This window comes from Tamandua tetradactyla, chromosome 7 (assembly GCF_023851605.1).
Source record: "Tamandua tetradactyla isolate mTamTet1 chromosome 7, mTamTet1.pri, whole genome shotgun sequence".
Lineage (NCBI taxonomy): Eukaryota > Metazoa > Chordata > Mammalia > Pilosa > Myrmecophagidae > Tamandua > Tamandua tetradactyla.
Window position 1 is genome coordinate 63,194,004 of NC_135333.1, and position 18,133 is coordinate 63,212,136.

Below are 18,133 nucleotides of genomic sequence, written 5' to 3' on the forward strand. Positions count from 1 at the left end.
CAAGCAAATATATGCATCTTCTTTGTATATCTCTCCATTATATCACTAATCCCCAACCGTATTTAACTATTTGTTTTATCCATGTCTCCATGAGTAGAAACAGATTCCCTTCCACCTTCCCAAACACTCCCTCCTCTACTTTATATCTTCATATCTGACATCCATCAAGTCTTAAATAAAAGTTGGTTAATTAACCAATAATTAATATAACAAGTTTGGGCTTAGGTCAACTATATTTGGCTAACTATATTTGGGCAAAAGAAATAATCAGTGAACTTGAAGACACGATAGTAAGAAGGAAAGAACAGAAAAATTTAAGTGGAATCTCAGGGATTTCAGTGACACTATGAAGTGCACAAACATACACATGATAGGTGTGTCAGAAGGAAGAGGGAAGGGAAAAGAGGCAGAAAGAATATCTGAGGAAATAATGGATGGCTGATTTGCCATCAGAACCTAAGGGGGCAAAAAAGCAGTAGTATATTTAAGGTACTGAAAATGAAAAACTGCCAGTGAAAATTCTTTATCCAGCAAACCTGACTTTCAAAAATGAGGGAGAGTTCACAATATTCACAAGTATCCAGAAACTGAGAGAATTTACCCAAAAAAAAAAGGCCTGTCCTACAAGAATTACTAAAGGGAGAACAAGTTAAAAGGAAAATACAGGAGAGTGGCTTGCAGTAGTATAACAAAATGAAGATCTTAAGTAAAGGTAACTAAAAGAGCAAATGCAAAACCTAAAAGTGCTGTATTCTCAATATACAACTACTCCATAATTCCTTTGAGAGTCAGAATACAAATGAATAATAAAAAGGCATATTTCTTGATGAAGGATATGAAATAGAAAGAAGTGGGATAAATACAACATAATGAAAAAACAGAGGGATATGGGAGCAAAGGACATGTATGCTACTGAAGCTATGTTGGTATCTTCTCAAATAAGATGATAGGTATAAGTTGTATAATATAAATCCCAGGATAACCACAAAGAAAGTATCTTAAATATATACAGAAACAGAAGTGAGAAAGGGATCAGTAATATATATATATATATATCACAAAATATCAACTTTACAGAAACAGAGGTTGTAATAAAGGAAAGAAACATCATACAAAGACACACTACATAAAAACCAAAGGACAAAATGCCTAAGTATGGACTTTACAATAATACTGAATGTCAATGGATTAAACTCCCAAATCAAAAGTGACAGATTGGAAGAAGAGATTTGTTTTTAAAAAGTACAATCCAACTATATGGCTGTTTTCAAAAGACTCACCTTAGACACCAAAACACAAAGTGAAAGTGAAGGGATGGAAAAAGAATCCATTCAAACAGTAACCTAAAAAGCTGGGGTAGCTATACTAATATTGGACAAAAATAAGCTCTAAAGTCAAATGCAATTATAAGAGACAAATAAGGATTCTAAATATTAATAAAAGGGTCAATCTACCAAGAGAAAAGAACAAACATAAATAAATACACGAGTCAAAACTGAAGGGAGAAATGGGTCTCTGCAATAATAGTTGGAAACTTCAGTACATTACTCTCATGAATAGAAAACATCCAGACAGATGATCAAAAGGAAACAGGAACCTGAATAATATGACAAATGAACTAGACCAAACAGACATAAACAGAACATTGCACCCCAAAACAGCAGGATACACATTTTTCTCAAGTTTTTACAAGGAGCATTCACCAGGATAGACAGTATGCTGGGTCACAAAACAAGTCTCAATAAACTTAGAAAGATTGAAATCATAAAAGTTTTATTCTGACCATAATGGGAATGAAGCTGGAAATCAGTAACAGGCAGAGAACAGAAAATCTACAAATATATGGAATGTAAATAATACTCTCTTAGACAACCTGCTGTCAAAGAACACAGCAAGGGAAATCAGTAAATACCTTGATACAAATGAAAATGAGAACACAACATACTAAAATTTATGGGATGCAATGAAGGTAGGGCTGAGAGGGAAATGCATAGCCCTAAATACTTACACTGAAAAAGATGAAAGAGCTATAATCAAAGACCTAACTGTACAACTGGAGGAATTAGAAAAAGAACAGCAAACTAATCCCAAAACAAGCAGAAGGAAAAAAACAACAAGGATTACAGCAGAAATAAATGAAACTGAGAATAAAAAAACAATAGGGAGAATTAACAAAACTGAAAGTTGGTTCTTTGAAAAGATCAATGAAATCGACAAACCTTACCTATGAGAAGGAAAGAAAGAGAGAATACACAAATAAGTAAAATCAGAAATAAGAAGGGGGGACATGGGCGGGCCGCGGTGGCTCAGCGGGCAAGAGTGCTTGCCTGCCGTGCCGGAGGACCCCGGTTCGATTCCCGGCCCCAGCCCATGTAAAAAACAAACAAACAAACAAAATATAATAAAACAAGAAAATGTTTAAAAATGTTTCCCTTTCTTCCTCACTTCCTTCCTTCCATCCTTCCTTCTTTCTCTGTCTTTAAAAAAAAAAAAAAAAGAAGGGGGGACATTATTACAAAAATAAAAATGATCATAGTAGGATACCATGAACAATTGTATGCCAACAAATCAGACCATCTAGATAAAACAGACAAATCTAGAAACACACAAGCAACCTATACCATCTTTAGAAAAACGGAAGACCTCAACAACCCAACCATGAGTAAAGAGATTAAATCAGTCATGAAAAAACTCCCAACAAAGAAAAGTGCAGGACCAGACAGCTTCTGGTAAATTCTATCAATCATTCCAAGAAGAATTAATACCAGTTCTGCTCAAACTCTTCCAAAAAACTGAAGAGGAGGGAACTACCTAACTCATCCTAGGAAGCCAACATCACCCTAATACCAAAGTCAGATAAAAATACTACTAGACGACAGGCCATGGTGGCTCAGCAGACAGAGTTCTCGCCTGCGATGTTGGAGGCCTGGGTTCGACTCCCAGTGCCTGTCCATGTTAAAAAAAAAAATTCTACTAGAAAATTAGAAACCAATTTCTTATGACTCTAACTGCAAAAATATATTTAACAACTCAACAAATACTTTGCAAATTAAAGCCAACAAAACATTAAAAGAATCAGATACCATGATCAAGTGGGTTTTTAAGATTTAAAAAAAAAAAACTTTTATTCATAAATCTTCACACATATATAGCCCATACATGGTGTACAATCAATGGCTTACAATGTCATCACATAGTTTTATATTCATCACCAGTATTGTTTTTAGAAAATTTGCATGACTCCAGAAAAAAGAAATAAAAAGAAAAAACTCATGATCAAGTGGGTTGTCTCAAGTATGCAAGGGGGGGTGGGGTTCAACATTAAAAAAATAAAAAATGTAATAAACCACATCAACAAAATGAAAGGAAAAGGCCACATGATCATCTCAAATGATGTAGAAAAGGCATTTGACAAAATCTAGAATCCTTAGAAAAACAGAAATTGAAGGAAAGTTCCTCAATATGATAAAGGGCATGTAAGAAAAGCCCACAGCTGACATCATATTCAAAGGTGGAAGACTGAAAGTTTTCCCTCTAAGATCTGGAACAAGATAAGGATTCCCACTGTCAACATTCTTATTTAGCACTGTGCTGGAGATTCTAGCCAGAATGGTTAGGCAGGAAAACTAAATTAAAGGGTAAAGGAAGAAGTAAAACTTACACTATTTGTAGAAGACATGATCCTCTATATAGAAAGTCCCGAAAAATCAACAACAAAGCTACCAGAACTAATAAACAAATTCAGTAAAATGGCAGGGTACAAGATCAAGACACAAAATCAGTAGTGCTTCTATACACTAGTAATGAGCACCCTCAGGAAGAAATCAAGAAAAAAATTCCATTTACAATAGTGTGCTGGTTTGAAATGATGTATGTCCCCTAGAAAAGCCATGTTTTAATCAAAATGCCATTTCATAAAGGTAGAATAATCCCTATTCAATACTGTATGTTTGAAAAGATAATCAGATCATCTCCCTAGATGATGTGATTTAGTCAAGAGTGGTTGTTAAACTGGATTAGGTGACGACATTTCTCCACCCATTTGGGTGCGTCTTGAGAAGTTTCTGGAGTCCTATAAAAGAGGAAACACTTTGAAGAATGGGAGATTCAGAAAGAGCAGTACCACAAAGCAGAAAGTCCATGAGCCAGTGACTTTTGCAGATGAAGAAGGAAAATGCCTCCCGGGGAGCTTCATGAAATCAGAAGCCAGGAGAGAAAGCTGGCAGATGATATGGTGTTCACCATGTGCCCTTCCAGGTGAGAGAGAAACTCTGACTGTGTTCACCATGTGTCCTTCCACTTCAGAAAGAAACCGTGAACCTCACTGGCCTTCTTGAACCAAGGTATCTTTCCCTGGATACCTTTGATTGGACACTTCTATAGATTTGTTTTCACTGGAACATTTTCTGGGCCTTAGAACTGTAAACTAGCAACTTATTAAATTCCCCTTTTTAAAAAGCCATTCCACTTCTGGTATATTGCATTCCAGCCGCTAGCAAACTAGAACAAACAGCAACTAAAAGACTCAAATGTCTAGAAATAAACTTAACCAAGGATATGAAGGACATGTACCCAGAAAACTACTAAATGTTGCTAGAAGAAATCAAAAAAGACCTAAATAAATGGAAGGACATTCTGTGTTCATGGACTGGAAGACTAAACATCTTTAAGATGTCAATTCTACCCAAATTGATTTACAGAGTCAATGTAATCCCAATCAAATTTCTAACACCCTACTTTGCAGAACTGGAAAGCCTGCTTTTCAGAATGGATAATTTATTTGACAAACAAATTATCAAATTTATTTGGAAAAGCAGCCCAAATGAATATTTAAAAACCTTGCAAAAGAAGAATGAAGTTAGAGGATTCACATTACCTGGCTTTAAAGCCTATTACAAAGATACAGTAGTCAAAATACCATGGTTCTGGCACAAGGATAGATATATCAACCAATGGAATCAAATTGAGGGTTCAGAAATAGACCTCAAATCTATGGCCAATTGACTTTTTTTTTTTCAACATGGGCAAGCACCGGGAATCGAACCCGGGTCCTCTGGCATCGCAGGCAAGCATTCCTGCCTGCTGAGCCACCGTGGCCCGCCCTGGCCAATTGATTTTTGACAAGGCTGCTAAGCCATATGCAAAAGGATGAATGAGGATCCCTAACTCATACCTTAATAAAAGTGAACTCAAAATAGATCAAAGACAACAGAAGAGCCAGGAGTATAAAATTCCTGGTAGGAAATGTAGGGAAGCATCTTGTGTTAGGCAATGGTTTCTTAGACTTTACACCCAAAGCACAAAAAACAAAAGAAAAAATAATAGATAATTTGGACCTCCTCCAAATTGAATATTTTGTGCATCACAAAGGTGAACAGGCAGTCTATTCAATGGGAGAAAATATTTGGAAACCACAGAGTTGATAAAGGTTTAATATCTAGAATATCTAAAGAAATTCTACAACTCCATGACAAAAAGACACACAAACCAATCTAAAAATGGGCAAATGACTTAAATAGATATTTCTCCAAAGAGGAAATACAAATGGCTAGAAAGCACATGAAAAGTTGCTCAACATCACTAGCTATTAGGAAAATGCAAATGAAAAAAAAGAGATATCTTCACATCCACTAGAATGGCTAATATTAAAACAAAAAAACACAAAATTACAAGTATTGGAGAGGAAGTGGAGAAACAGGAACACTCATTCATTGCTGGTGGGAATTTAAAATGGTGCAGCCACTGTGAAGGATAGTTTGGTTCCTCAGAAAGTTAAATATAGAATGACCATATGATCTGGCAGAGCTCCTACTAACTTTATATCCAAAAGTTTGGAAAATAGGGACTCAAGCAGATATCTGCACACCAATGTTCATGGCAGTATTTTCATAATTGCTGAAAGATGGAATCAACTCAAATGTTCATCAATTGATGAATGGATAAACAAAATATGGAATATGAACATTTGATGGAATATTATTCAGTTGTTAAAACAGATGAAGTCCTCTTACACGCAACACCACGGATGAACCTTGAAGACTTTAAGATGAGTATAATTACTCAGACAGAAAAGGACAAATAGTTTAAGATCTCACTGAAATGAACTAACTATAATAATCAAACTCACAGACTTAGAATCTAGAATGCAGTTTACCAGGGGCTAGATTGGAGGTGGAGAAAAGGGTGTTAATGCTTAATTTGTACACAATCTCCATTTAGATTGATAGTAAAGTTTTGGAAATGGATGGTGGTGAGGGTAGCACAAAACCATGCGTGTAATTAAAAGGCTGAATTATATATAAGAATGTGTACAATGGGAAATTTTAAGAGTTATATATTTTACTAGAATAAAAATTAAAGGATAAAACATAGGACCATATAATACAGTGAAACCTACTGTAAATGATAGACTATAGTTAATAGTATAAGCATGAAAATGTTCTTTCATGAATTATAACTAATGTACCACATTAAGGCAAATTGTTAATAACAGGGTGGTAGGGATGCAAGAGTAATTCAGTGGTAAAATTCTCGCCTGCCATGTGGGAGACCTGGGTTCGATTCGGCCCGTGCACTCCCCCCCAAAAACAACAACAACAACACATGATGCTGCAATAACGGGTTAGTCACATGGAAAAATAATCAAATGTGGCACCCCCGACCCCACCATACAGCATACAAATAATAATAATAATAGGGTAGAATGTGGGAAAAATATACCTAATGCAAACTACAGACTATAGTTAATAGTACAATTTTAATACTCTTACATCAATTGTAACAAAGGGACCACCCTAATGCACAGTGCCAACAATAGGGGGTATATGGGAACTCTGTATTTTTATGTGGTTTTTCTCTAAACCAAAAATTTCTTTATAACTAAAAACATTTTTTAGAAAAACTTGCTGCCGACCCCTGTAACAGCAATGATTTTACTTTTATAACTATATAGTTAAATTATTTTAAAAATTCATTATTATTTGTTGGGAAAAAATTTTTGCTCATAATACTCAGGTACAGACGCTAAGCTAGGTAACAACCCATTGACAAGTTCTTTCTAAACTCTTTCTTTTTCAATTACCCAGCTACCTAGATAAATTTACAATGCTGAGCTGCAGGAAAGGAAAAGAATAGCACCAGTTTACTTCCAAAAAGAAGTAAATTTTACCTAGTGAACAAAAATGAAGAAAGGACAGTAGATACTAAAATTGCTTCCTTTGGGCACGCTGCTATCAGTGAAGAAAAACTAAACTAGAAACAAACATTTGCAAACTAGTTGCTTTTAAACATAGAACAAACCCAAAAGATGCTTAGGGACTGGGGGTGCTGATGGGAATAAAATACTTCTCTTTTAACTTATCCAGCAACATTATGGATCACAGTTGCACCCTACTGCAGGTTCCTCTGTTATATGTATTCATATATTCACTTGGGTTGTGATTAAAAGTTTGGTGACTTTTTTATCAAGGACCTCTATGTTTATATGTGTCACTAACCAGCTGTTATGGTACATGTACGTGAATGCTACTACAGTGTCACATAAATGGCTTCCCATTATTTTCTTTTGCACTAACTTAATGTGAGAATGTAAAAGCTGTTTCCCCGATCATCCCATATCATAGCATACTACCATATATTACAGAACTTTTGTCAAATATATGACAGAAAACTCCTTCTATGCTGTTTGATTATCCACAGGGTCTGAAATATATTATATATAAAAAGCTATGAATACAACAAGCAGCCAACAGATATACTGAATCAGTTATGCACATACTTGAACATAAAGATAAAGATGATTATTTGGAATCATATTAAGTGGGCAAATATTCCTTTAAATATGCACCCAATATCTACCAAAAAGAAACAACTCCATTTCACAGAAATAAAAAATATAGAATCCCTAAAATAACATAACAATAATAGTGATGGCAATGAGGATATGGTAATGATAACAGACGTAGCCAACACTTAAAAAGAATATACTCTGTATATGGCAGGCACTGTTCTAAGAACTTAATATATAACAATTTGTTTAATCATCACAAGATCATGAGATAATTAGTATAATGATATTTGCATTTTACAGAAGATAAAACTGGGGCATAGAGGGATTATGTTACTCACCCAAAGTCAGTGGCCACATGAAGCTGATCAGAAGCATCTTTCCATAAACAATTCATATCATACAATATGTATTGATATGGCATATTATGACTATGATTACATATTAAAAATGTACCTCCTACTGAAGCAGAGAATGAAGGGCGGTAGCACCAAACCACTACAAATGCAAAAGTATACCTTTTATGAAAGGAAGATATACCCAATCACAATACACTAAAGCTGGTGGGCAGAGTCAAAGATATTGCCTGTCAGCATTTCAGGTATAAAAACAGTCTTTTTAGTCTCATTTTCAGTGGCCATAAGGAAGTTACTTTATTCATAGACATGTGCACTCAGGTGCACGTGACAACAAAATAGCTAAATAACTTTTCTTCTTGTACTTATAATTTATTTTAATAAAATTATTAAAATGATTGTTACAGAAAACATGCTTCAAAATCATTCAGAAGTCCATAGGCTTTATTCTTACTTTCTATACTCTAGTTGATATAGGAAGAGATCATCAAGTACTTATTCACATGTATTCAAATTCTTTCTGAGTAAAATTTTTAGAGATCAAAGGAACTGGCACAAATTCTATACATATGTGTTCTGATAAAATAGGGGGATGGGGTGAACCAATTAGGTTTATACATATAGTTTATCATAGCAGAGAAGATCTAACAGCAAAGCGTTTAGAAAGGAAATAATGTTTAAATTAACATTTATAAAAAGAAGACATTTTCCTTAAACTGACCTCTCTAATCACATTTTATTTCTACTTTCTGGATTGAAGAGAAAGTAGAAATAACATAATTGTTATATTTAAGCAGAGCTTTTCTTCTCTTCAGACAGTTTTTACTTTACAAAGAGAGAAAAACTTATAAAACTAGAGGAAGGCTAAATGCAACTCTACTATGGACAAATTCATCAGATCTGCATGCTTATTTCACACCATCACAGATTTATTGACATCTTTTGTTTTGGGTTTTGTCAGCATTGCCAGTTGTCAGAAGCTATCATGTTTCAATGTAGGTCATTTATTCCTAGTCAGTTGAACTGATTACTTGTCTGGAGGGGATAAGACAAACGTCACATGCTCCCTGCAGAGATATAGCAAAGCTGTCTCTGTGGGAATAGGCACCTGATGTCCTGAAAAGACTTAAGTATTGGCAAAGCTGCTTGAGTCTGGGACAAGGCCTTGGGAAATGTGCAGCTTTTCCACTCATCCAGGCGCAGGAAAGCAGATGATTCAGCCCCTGCTTCCTCCTTCCCCTTTCCTTAGTTACATATATAATACGTATTATATATGTTACACTTTTGCTACTTTCTTTTTCTTATATATTATACATATTACATATATAACATGTATTATATATGTTACACTTTTGCTGCTTTCTTTACCTCACAGCCCTATGAAATAAATAGTACTGAACCTCTTGGGGTCTTTGAATCTCCATCAGAGCTCAGAGTCCCACCTGGTCCCAGCTTTAACAACATCTTGGTCTCTCGTCTTTCTTTCTTTATTCCCTGTCGCCTCCCTTCAGTCCTGACACTAAGCCGTGCTGGTCAGGGCAATTACTCTGCTTTTGAGGCCTAATTATCAGAGTAAAGTAGAAGGTACTTCCTCTGAGATACAGTCCAAAGATCTTACAGAATTTTGGCAAACTTTTCTCAGTAAATTTGGATGATTTTTCTAACCTGAAAAACTCCCCTAGGTAAAAAAGTGTTCAGAGGGAAAAAGGAAGTCTGGCAATTACAGGAAGGTTAAAGAGATAAATAACAAAATAAAGTCTGAGGCTTGCACCTATTTTCTGGATTGGGTGTACATATGGGTGTGGGCAGAAAGAAGGATGAACACAAGAAGCTGCTTCATCAAAGCTTAATTTAATAACTTAAAATCTTTAAGTAGTTACTTACTTCAACTTTTCAATTACAGCAAACAGGTACCCAAATAGCCGTTTCAACAGGTGAAAATGCAATGCAAGTTAATTCATGTCAAGCTATAAACAGTTTTGGAGTGTAAGACTATACTGACTATAATTCAAAACCTTGATCAAGTATTTTTCTCTAATCTTTGTCTCTTTTTAGGTATTCATCTATGTATTTATTACTCTGACTCATTCCTGGTAATGAGACTAGTTTCTCCTGTGAGACTACTAACATTTGCCACAATAGGTTTCTGACCCTTCCATATTGACTTGTAATTACTATTTTTCAAGTTTAAGATGCATGCTCATTAATACAGAAGTCAGGATAATCTGAACTAGAGCTTGTAAGACTCAGAATTCTAATGTGATATTCAATCAATGGATAGAAAAAGGAGGACCCAGATAAATAAAAATCCTCAAAGTTTTCAAGTAACCTTAAAAAATCAGAGAAACTATGCTTTAATAATAGTTAAAATTATTTCTGTGTTGTAAAAAGCACTGCAATATAAGCCTCTAAACAGTTATTACTTCTGTTACAATTCTGTACTTCAAAATAAAGCAATTATACAAAACCACATTCCTTCAGGTCTACTCACTCCCCATTCTTATTGCACTTAAAATGCTGGTAGACAGAGTACCTACATTCCTGCAAGTGAGAAACACAAGACAATCTAAAGACATATCCATCTTTATCCCAGGAACTGGAGGTAGGTTCAACATATGAAAATTAAAGAATGTAATACTCCATATTTATAGAATAAAGAAAAGAAAAAAAAACATGATCATCTCAATACAGAAGAAAAGAATGACAAAATCCAACATGCTTTCATGATTTAAAAAAAAAAAAACATTCAATAAAGTAGGAATAGAAGGAGTTTCCTCAACCTGATAGAGGGCATCTACAAAAACCCACAGTTCACATCATACTTAACAGTGAAAAGCTAAAAGCTTTCTCCCTAAGATAGGAACAAGATAAGGATACCGGCTCTTGCCACTTTTATTCAGGCAAGGTAACTGCCTGGAAAGGTAATGAGGCAAGAAAAATAAATAAAAGGTAGCCACATTAGAAATAAAGAATGAAAACTATTTCTATTTGTAGAACACATGATCTTATATGTAGAAAATATTTTAAAAATCCACTAGAAGGATCTCTGAGCAAAGCAGCAAGATGGAAGTGGGTTTGTTCCACTGAACTAGTACAGAACAGAATAATCAGTTTAGCAACAAACAGAAGAAGCTACTGAAGCAGCTGAAATTTGCAGAATGCCTAGACAAAAAAGTGGACTTGAACAAAGTAAATTTGGAGGTCATAAAACTTAGATAACAAAACGAGTAACAGAAATCCTTGGATTTGAAGATGGTGTAGATAGAATTTATGTTCAACCAGCTGGAAGTAAAGAATTGAGAATCCAAAATTATGCAAATTACCCTGAGTTTCTGAATTGAAAAAACGCTAGAGAATTTATGAGAGAACTGTGGTCTCTGCTGTTAAGTGCACCAAAAACATTGCTGGAATCCCTTCTACTTCCCTAGAACTGAAGAAAGAAAGAAAACAGAGACAGATTGAACAAAAAAATTTTGGAACCTCTGAAAAAGCAAGATGAGACAAGAGGGATAAGGAAGAAAAAGAAAGCAGCAGAGAAAAAAGGGAAAGGTCTTAAAGTCCAGGAAAACACAAATCTAGATCTCCTTCTCCTAGAAGATAATCTTCCCCTGTCAAGTCAAAGAGAAAAGTGCAGTTATTCTCAATGTCCCTGTCATAGCACCAAGACCTGGAGGTCCTTTTCCACTCCAGAAAAGAACAAAAAACTTCAGAGCTCCCAGAACCTTCAGTAAAAGTAAAAGAACTTACAGTACAAGAAGTCACTTTTACTAGGGCATCCTGAAAATTCCCAAGCCTGAATCTGTACCAGACCCTAAAGAATCTTCTCCAGAAAAAAACTCCAAAAAGAAAAGGAAAAGATGCATCCAAGATCTTGGTCACATTTCAAATCACATTCCAAATTCCCACACTCATTCGTGCTCTCCATTTCAAACTTGACCTAGACAGCACCACAGATCTCGCTCAAGATCATATTCACCTAGAAGGCGGCCAAGCCCAAGAAGGCAGCCTTTTCCTCAGAGAAGAATTCCACCAAGATGAATGCCTACTCCACCAAGGCATAAAAGGAGTAGATCTCCAGTGAGATGAAGAAGGTGCTCATCATCATCCTTGTCTGGGAGTAGCTAATCATCATCTTCATCTCCTTCCTGGTCACCACCAAAAACGCCTCCTAAGAGGACATTTAGTCCTCTTTAAAAAACTCACAGGTTATCTCCTTCAGCAAATCCTCCAAAGCAAAGGCACCCCCTTCGTCTCCACCAACTCCATCACCAAAAATTCATCATTCCCCATCATCCCAGCTGTCAAGCCCTACCAGAAAAAGCTGTGTATGTGTCTCAAGAGAGAACTTCAGGTAAAGTGACAAAACATAAAGGTACTAAGAAAAGAGAGTCTCTTTCACCAGCACCCAAGCCTAGAAAAGTAGAGTTATCTGAATCCAAAGAAGATAAAGGTAGCAAATGGCAGCAGCAGACTCTGTACAGCAGAGATGCCAATACAGACAACAAAACTAGCTGTCTTCATTTGACTCCATCCTCCTCCTCAGAAAACAAGCGACCCAAGAGGTCCCATGTGAAGAACGGTGAAGTAACTAAGCAGGCAACAGAGACATTCTATTTCCAAAGTGCCTCGCCATCACCACGAAAGCACCAGAAAGAGACTTCCCCTAGTGGTAGACAGAGGAGAAGTCCCTCTCCATTACCCATCAGAAAGCGACATTTTCCTTCTTCAACTCTTCCTCAGGGTGCAGATCTCACACACTACCATGACAATAAAGGACTCCTTCTCCTCCAACATGTTGACACTCACCTTTCCCAAGAAGATACTCTCCTCCAATACAGAGGAGATACTCTCCTCCACCTCCAAAGAAAAGAAGAGCTTCTTCCCCTCCCTATCCCCCTACTAAAAGAAGGGCATGGCCATCTCCACCTCCAAAGCATTATGTCTCCCATTCTCTACCACCCCAACAAAGAAGCTCCCCAATCACTAAGAGAAATTCACCATCATTATCATCAAAGCACAGCAAAGGGTCTTCCCCAAGCCTATCTACCCAAAAGGTCCAATCTCCAAAACCAAACAAATGGCACTCACCCTCACCACAGCCTCGAGCTCCTCAAACCACCTCAAGCCCTTCACCCATTCAAAGAGGAGCATCATGATCACCTCAAAGAAAGCAGTCCCCATCTCAAAGTACTAGGCCCATTAGGAGAGTCTCCAGAATCCAAAATGACAAAAAAAAAGCTGCCTCACCAAGCCCTATCCATAAGGTCTCAATCTGTCACTGAGCCAGAGCTAACCCTCTACAAGCTGGTAACCAGTAGCATCAGTCAAAAAAGCTAAAAGCCCAAAACCAAGCCCATTTCCAGCAAGGAATTCAGACCAGGAAAGGAGGTGGGAAGAAAGAGAGAAGAAAATGAAGGTCAAACACAAAACACAAGAAGCACAAAAAAGTCAAGAAGGGAAAGGTTGTGGCTACAGCTGCTACAGTTACTGTAATTCCTGCAGCTATTGCTGCTCCCACAACTACATCAGCACAGAAAGAACCACAGGCAGAGCCAGAGCCGAAAAAGGAGACTGAAAATAAACCTGAAGATAACCTTGATGACTTAGAAAAGCACCTGCATGAAAAGGCCTTGAGATCAATGCGGAATGCTGAAGTGTTCCCACAGTCTTAGATGGAAACGTTTGTTATGATGTAAATTTTATTTGTAGGTAATTCAATTTCAAAATTGCTCAAATGTGCTTGAGCTTTAGGCTATAACATTTGTTGTAATAACAGCTAGGTTGAAAGTCATCATGTAAAAATAGGGACATGGATTTACATTGCAAAAGGCGTTCTCAGTGTATTAGTGACATTCTTTCAGTGACAGCTGACATAAATTCATTTAGAGTGAAATATTATATATAAGCCAAAAGAAAATCCTCTTTTTAAAAAGGGGGTTTAAATATGGTTGGTGCTTTTATGGTTCCTTTAATGTCTTTGGCTATTCCCAGGGTTTTTTTCCCCTCTCATTTGAGTTTTAGCACCCATTTAAGTTATGATGCTATCAACCCAGTATGATTTGTAAGCTTGCCCAGAAATAAGACCACTGTTGAACTACCACAAAAGTATAAATGAATATTTTAATTCCACAATCTTTCCTGTTGCCTATGAAGTCTCTGCTGAAATGAAGCAAAATTTGAACTCTAGGATTAAAACAGAAAATGAAAGCATGATATCTGACAGGACATTGTGGGTTTATACTGATGTGTAACAAGTTGATGTGGATCAATGGAATTTCATTCTATTCTGGTTTTGGTGCTCTGATTTTCTCCCTTCTTTTCTTTTGTAAAGGCAGTTATCTAGTCCTAGGAAGGATACGTCAGTTATATAAAATTTTGTTTTATGAAATGCCATGGCTCCAATCATACTTTTGAATTGTTCTTTCAATTGATACACACGACTTTCAGAGCTCCTATATTTTAGCTTGAAATAGTGTCTTGTTTTCATTGTTTTTGTTTTTAAGCTAATGCTACATAAAGCTTATGCATTAAACAATTAATTTCTAAGTTAAAAAAACACTATTGGGGCTAATAAGTGAGTTCAGCAAAGTTGAAGGATATAAAATCACTATAGGAAAATCAACTGTATTTCTATACACTAATGATGAACAAAGTGAAAATGAAATTAAGAAAATGCCACTTATAATAGCTTCAAAAAGAATATAGTAAATTTAACAAAGAAGTGCAAGCCTTGTAAACTGAAACTCTAAAACATTTTTGAGAGAAATTAAAGAAGACCTAAAGAAACTGAAAGACATTCTGTGTTTTCACAGGTTGGAAAAATTCATATACTCCCCTAACTGATTCACAGATCCAATGCAAACTTTGTCAAAATTCCAGTGACCTTTTTTACATAAATGGACATGCTGACCCCAAAATTCGTTTGGAATTGCAAAAGATGCCAAATAGCCAAAACAATCTTGAAAAAGAACAAAGTTAGAGAACACACAATAACCGATATCAAAACCTACTATAATGCAACAGTAAAGAAGACCATACAGTATTGGTATAAAGATCAATCTATAGACCAATTAAACAGAAATGAACGTCTATTTCTCTAGGCAACAGATTTTCAATAAGGGTGTCAAGACTATTCAATGGGGAAAGAACAGTCTCTTTAACAAATGGTACCAGGACAACTGGATAGCCACAGGCAAAAGAAAGGTGGTAGATACCTACCTCACACCATATATAAAAAATTAACCCAAATGGATAAAGGACCTAACTATAAGGGCAAAAGCTGTAAAAGTCTTCAAGAAAACACAGGTATTAAACTGTACAACATTAGATTAGACAATGATTTTCTAGATATGACAACAAAAGCATAAGCAACCAAAGTAAAAAAGATAAATATGACTTCATCAAATTCAAAACTTTTGCGCATGAACGAAGACTATCAAAAAGAGACAACCCAGGGGGTGCAACGGTGGCTCAATGGCAGAATTCTAACCTGCCATGCCAGAGACCCATTCCTGGTGCCTGCCCATGAAAAATAAACAGACAACCCACAGAATGGGAGAAAATATTTGTAAATCATATATTTGACAAATGTCTAGTATCCAGAATATATAAAGAATTCCGACAACTCAACAAGAAAAAAGACAACCCAGAGACATCCAAGAAGATGGCAAGTAGGATAGGTCAAGTTTACCCCTGCTCCAAAGAACAGCTAGAAAAAGGACAGAAAAAAGACCAGGGGAGAAATTCCAGCATGATAAATGACCTGGGAGGATCTTCTACACACATAGGGAGGCCCTGAAGAATTAAGATACAGAGAATGGGAGACCAGCTGGCTAGTGCAAGCCTAGCACATCCATTTCCAGATGGGGCATGGGCCCTAAGAGTACAGGGACAGGGAGACAGGACAAGAAAGGAAGCCAAAATGTGTTCCATGAATGTGTTTCCCTCAGGTATGCTGCCCCCACCCCATGACCTGTGACTCCCCCAACACCCCACATACATGAACCTTGCTACCCAACCTCCACCATACTGCAAATGCCCAGTCCCAAACCCCCTCCCCATGCATCCTCGCCCCACACCCCCACCCCACGCATGTGCACAAGCCTCTCTCAACCCAACCCATCCCTCCCATGCAGGTGCACAGTCTCACCCCATCCCTTCCAAGACCCATATACCCAAGGCCAGGTCCTATACCCCCATCTCCTATTCCCAGCCCCTGGCACGCAGTTACCTATGCATCTGGACTGCAAGCGCTCAATGAAGCCATACATGCACCTAGTCCATACAGTCAGTCAACGCCAACTGCCAACACCCTGCCCCAAGCTTTGTGCACACTAACTTCAGCATCTGCTCCCCAGACGGGTGCATGCACACATGCCCACTCAAGCCATGCCCCCTCAGCTCTGGTGAAGCACTGACCTGCACCCTGGGGACACATTCACCCCCAGCCCACACAAATACAATCCCACCCCACTGCCCAAGCTCTGCACACATGCATACCAGGGCCCCTGCACCCAGACCCTCACACAACAGGACCCTGCCCCAAAGACCTGCTCACACCATGGCCCTGACCCAAGATACATGTACTAGCACAACAACATCCTCCCTGCCAGACACTCATGTATCCATGCATGGACCTCTTGACCCCTGTACACCACCCTCTCTGCCCCGCACACGTGCACACCCTTGCCCCATCCCATGACACAGTGCCCTTCTCCCACATCTGACAGATGCTATCAGGCACATCTGTGCCACATAGCCTCTGCCCTACAAAAGCAGGCATCCCTACCCTGCCCCACCCCTGCCATCTGTGGACCCACACCAGGGCCCTGCCCACCAGTCATTACACACTTCTGACACATGTCCCACAACCTCCGTAACCTGTGCCCCACCCCTACAAACCCATGCATTGTAACCCCGTCCCCCTGGAGTCCTCCCCATGTGCAAAGACACACCCGTGCCCTAACCTCCCTGTCACCCAACTTCTATGCCCTATACCCACACCATGACACCCACGAACTACATGCTTCACCTGGCCAACCTCATCCTGCTTACATACCAGGCCCAGTATATCACCCCAAGCCACCTCCTGCCATGCCCTACTTCTGTGTCCCTGCTACACCCTACTCATATACTTCAAGGCCTGCCTGAGTTGCACCTTGGCCCCAGCAACACATGTCCACAATCCTGTAACTCAATCCCATACTCACAGGCAACAGTATAGAGTCCCTGACCCACACATATACCTGCACTGCAACCCACCACTGCAACCCCCTCCCCATGCCCCAACTCCTACTCCATACCTGTTTGGCAAATACAAAGTTTTAGACTACTGAAGGAAATCAACATCCAAAATACCCCTATCAAGATTTTTACATGCTGCAAAGACAACAGAAGATCACTAACCATATGAAAATGTAGACAGATACAATCCAGTCTAATGACCAAATTAAAACACTGGAGGAGACACAGAGTTGGGAATACCTAATCAAAGATGTTCATATAACTTAACTAAAAAAAAAAATCAATGGGATGGTGAATGACATAAAGGAGATCAAGAAGACACTAGAAAAGTATAAAGAGGAATTTGAAAGAATAAATAGTGAAATAGCAGATTTCACAGAGATTAAAGATGCTGTAGAGCTTTCTCCGCCGGCCCGCCGCGCAGCGCCCACGCCCCGCAGCAGCCGAGCCGCCCGCCCTCCTTCTCCGCTCTCTTTCTCCGCCGGCCCGCCGCGCGGCGCCCACGCCCCGCAGCAGCCGAGCCGCCCGCCCTCCTTCTCCGCTCTCTTTCTCCGCCGGCCCGCCGCGCGGCGCCCACGCCCCGCAGCAGCCGAGCCGCCCGCCCTCCTTCTCCCCTCTCTTTCTCCGCCGGCCCGCCGCGCGGCGCCCACGCCCCGCAGCAGCCGAGCCGCCCGCCCTCCTTCTCCCCTCTCTTTCTCCGCCGGCCCGCCGCGCGGCGCCCACGCCCCGCAGCAGCCGAGCCGCCCGC

The 18,133-nt window shown here is 38.6% G+C and overlaps 1 protein-coding gene and 1 pseudogene across 17 annotated transcripts in view; one reads left to right on the forward strand and one right to left on the reverse strand.

The window, feature by feature from the left end:
• Positions 1-18,133, reverse strand: part of ERC1 (ELKS/RAB6-interacting/CAST family member 1) — a 755,438-nt gene that overhangs the window by 487,115 nt on the left and 250,190 nt on the right. The gene's annotated exons all lie outside the window — the stretch shown is intronic.
• The window catches only part of LOC143689743 (5-hydroxytryptamine receptor 1D-like), a 34,149-nt pseudogene continuing 32,027 nt past the window's right edge, over positions 16,012-18,133 (forward strand).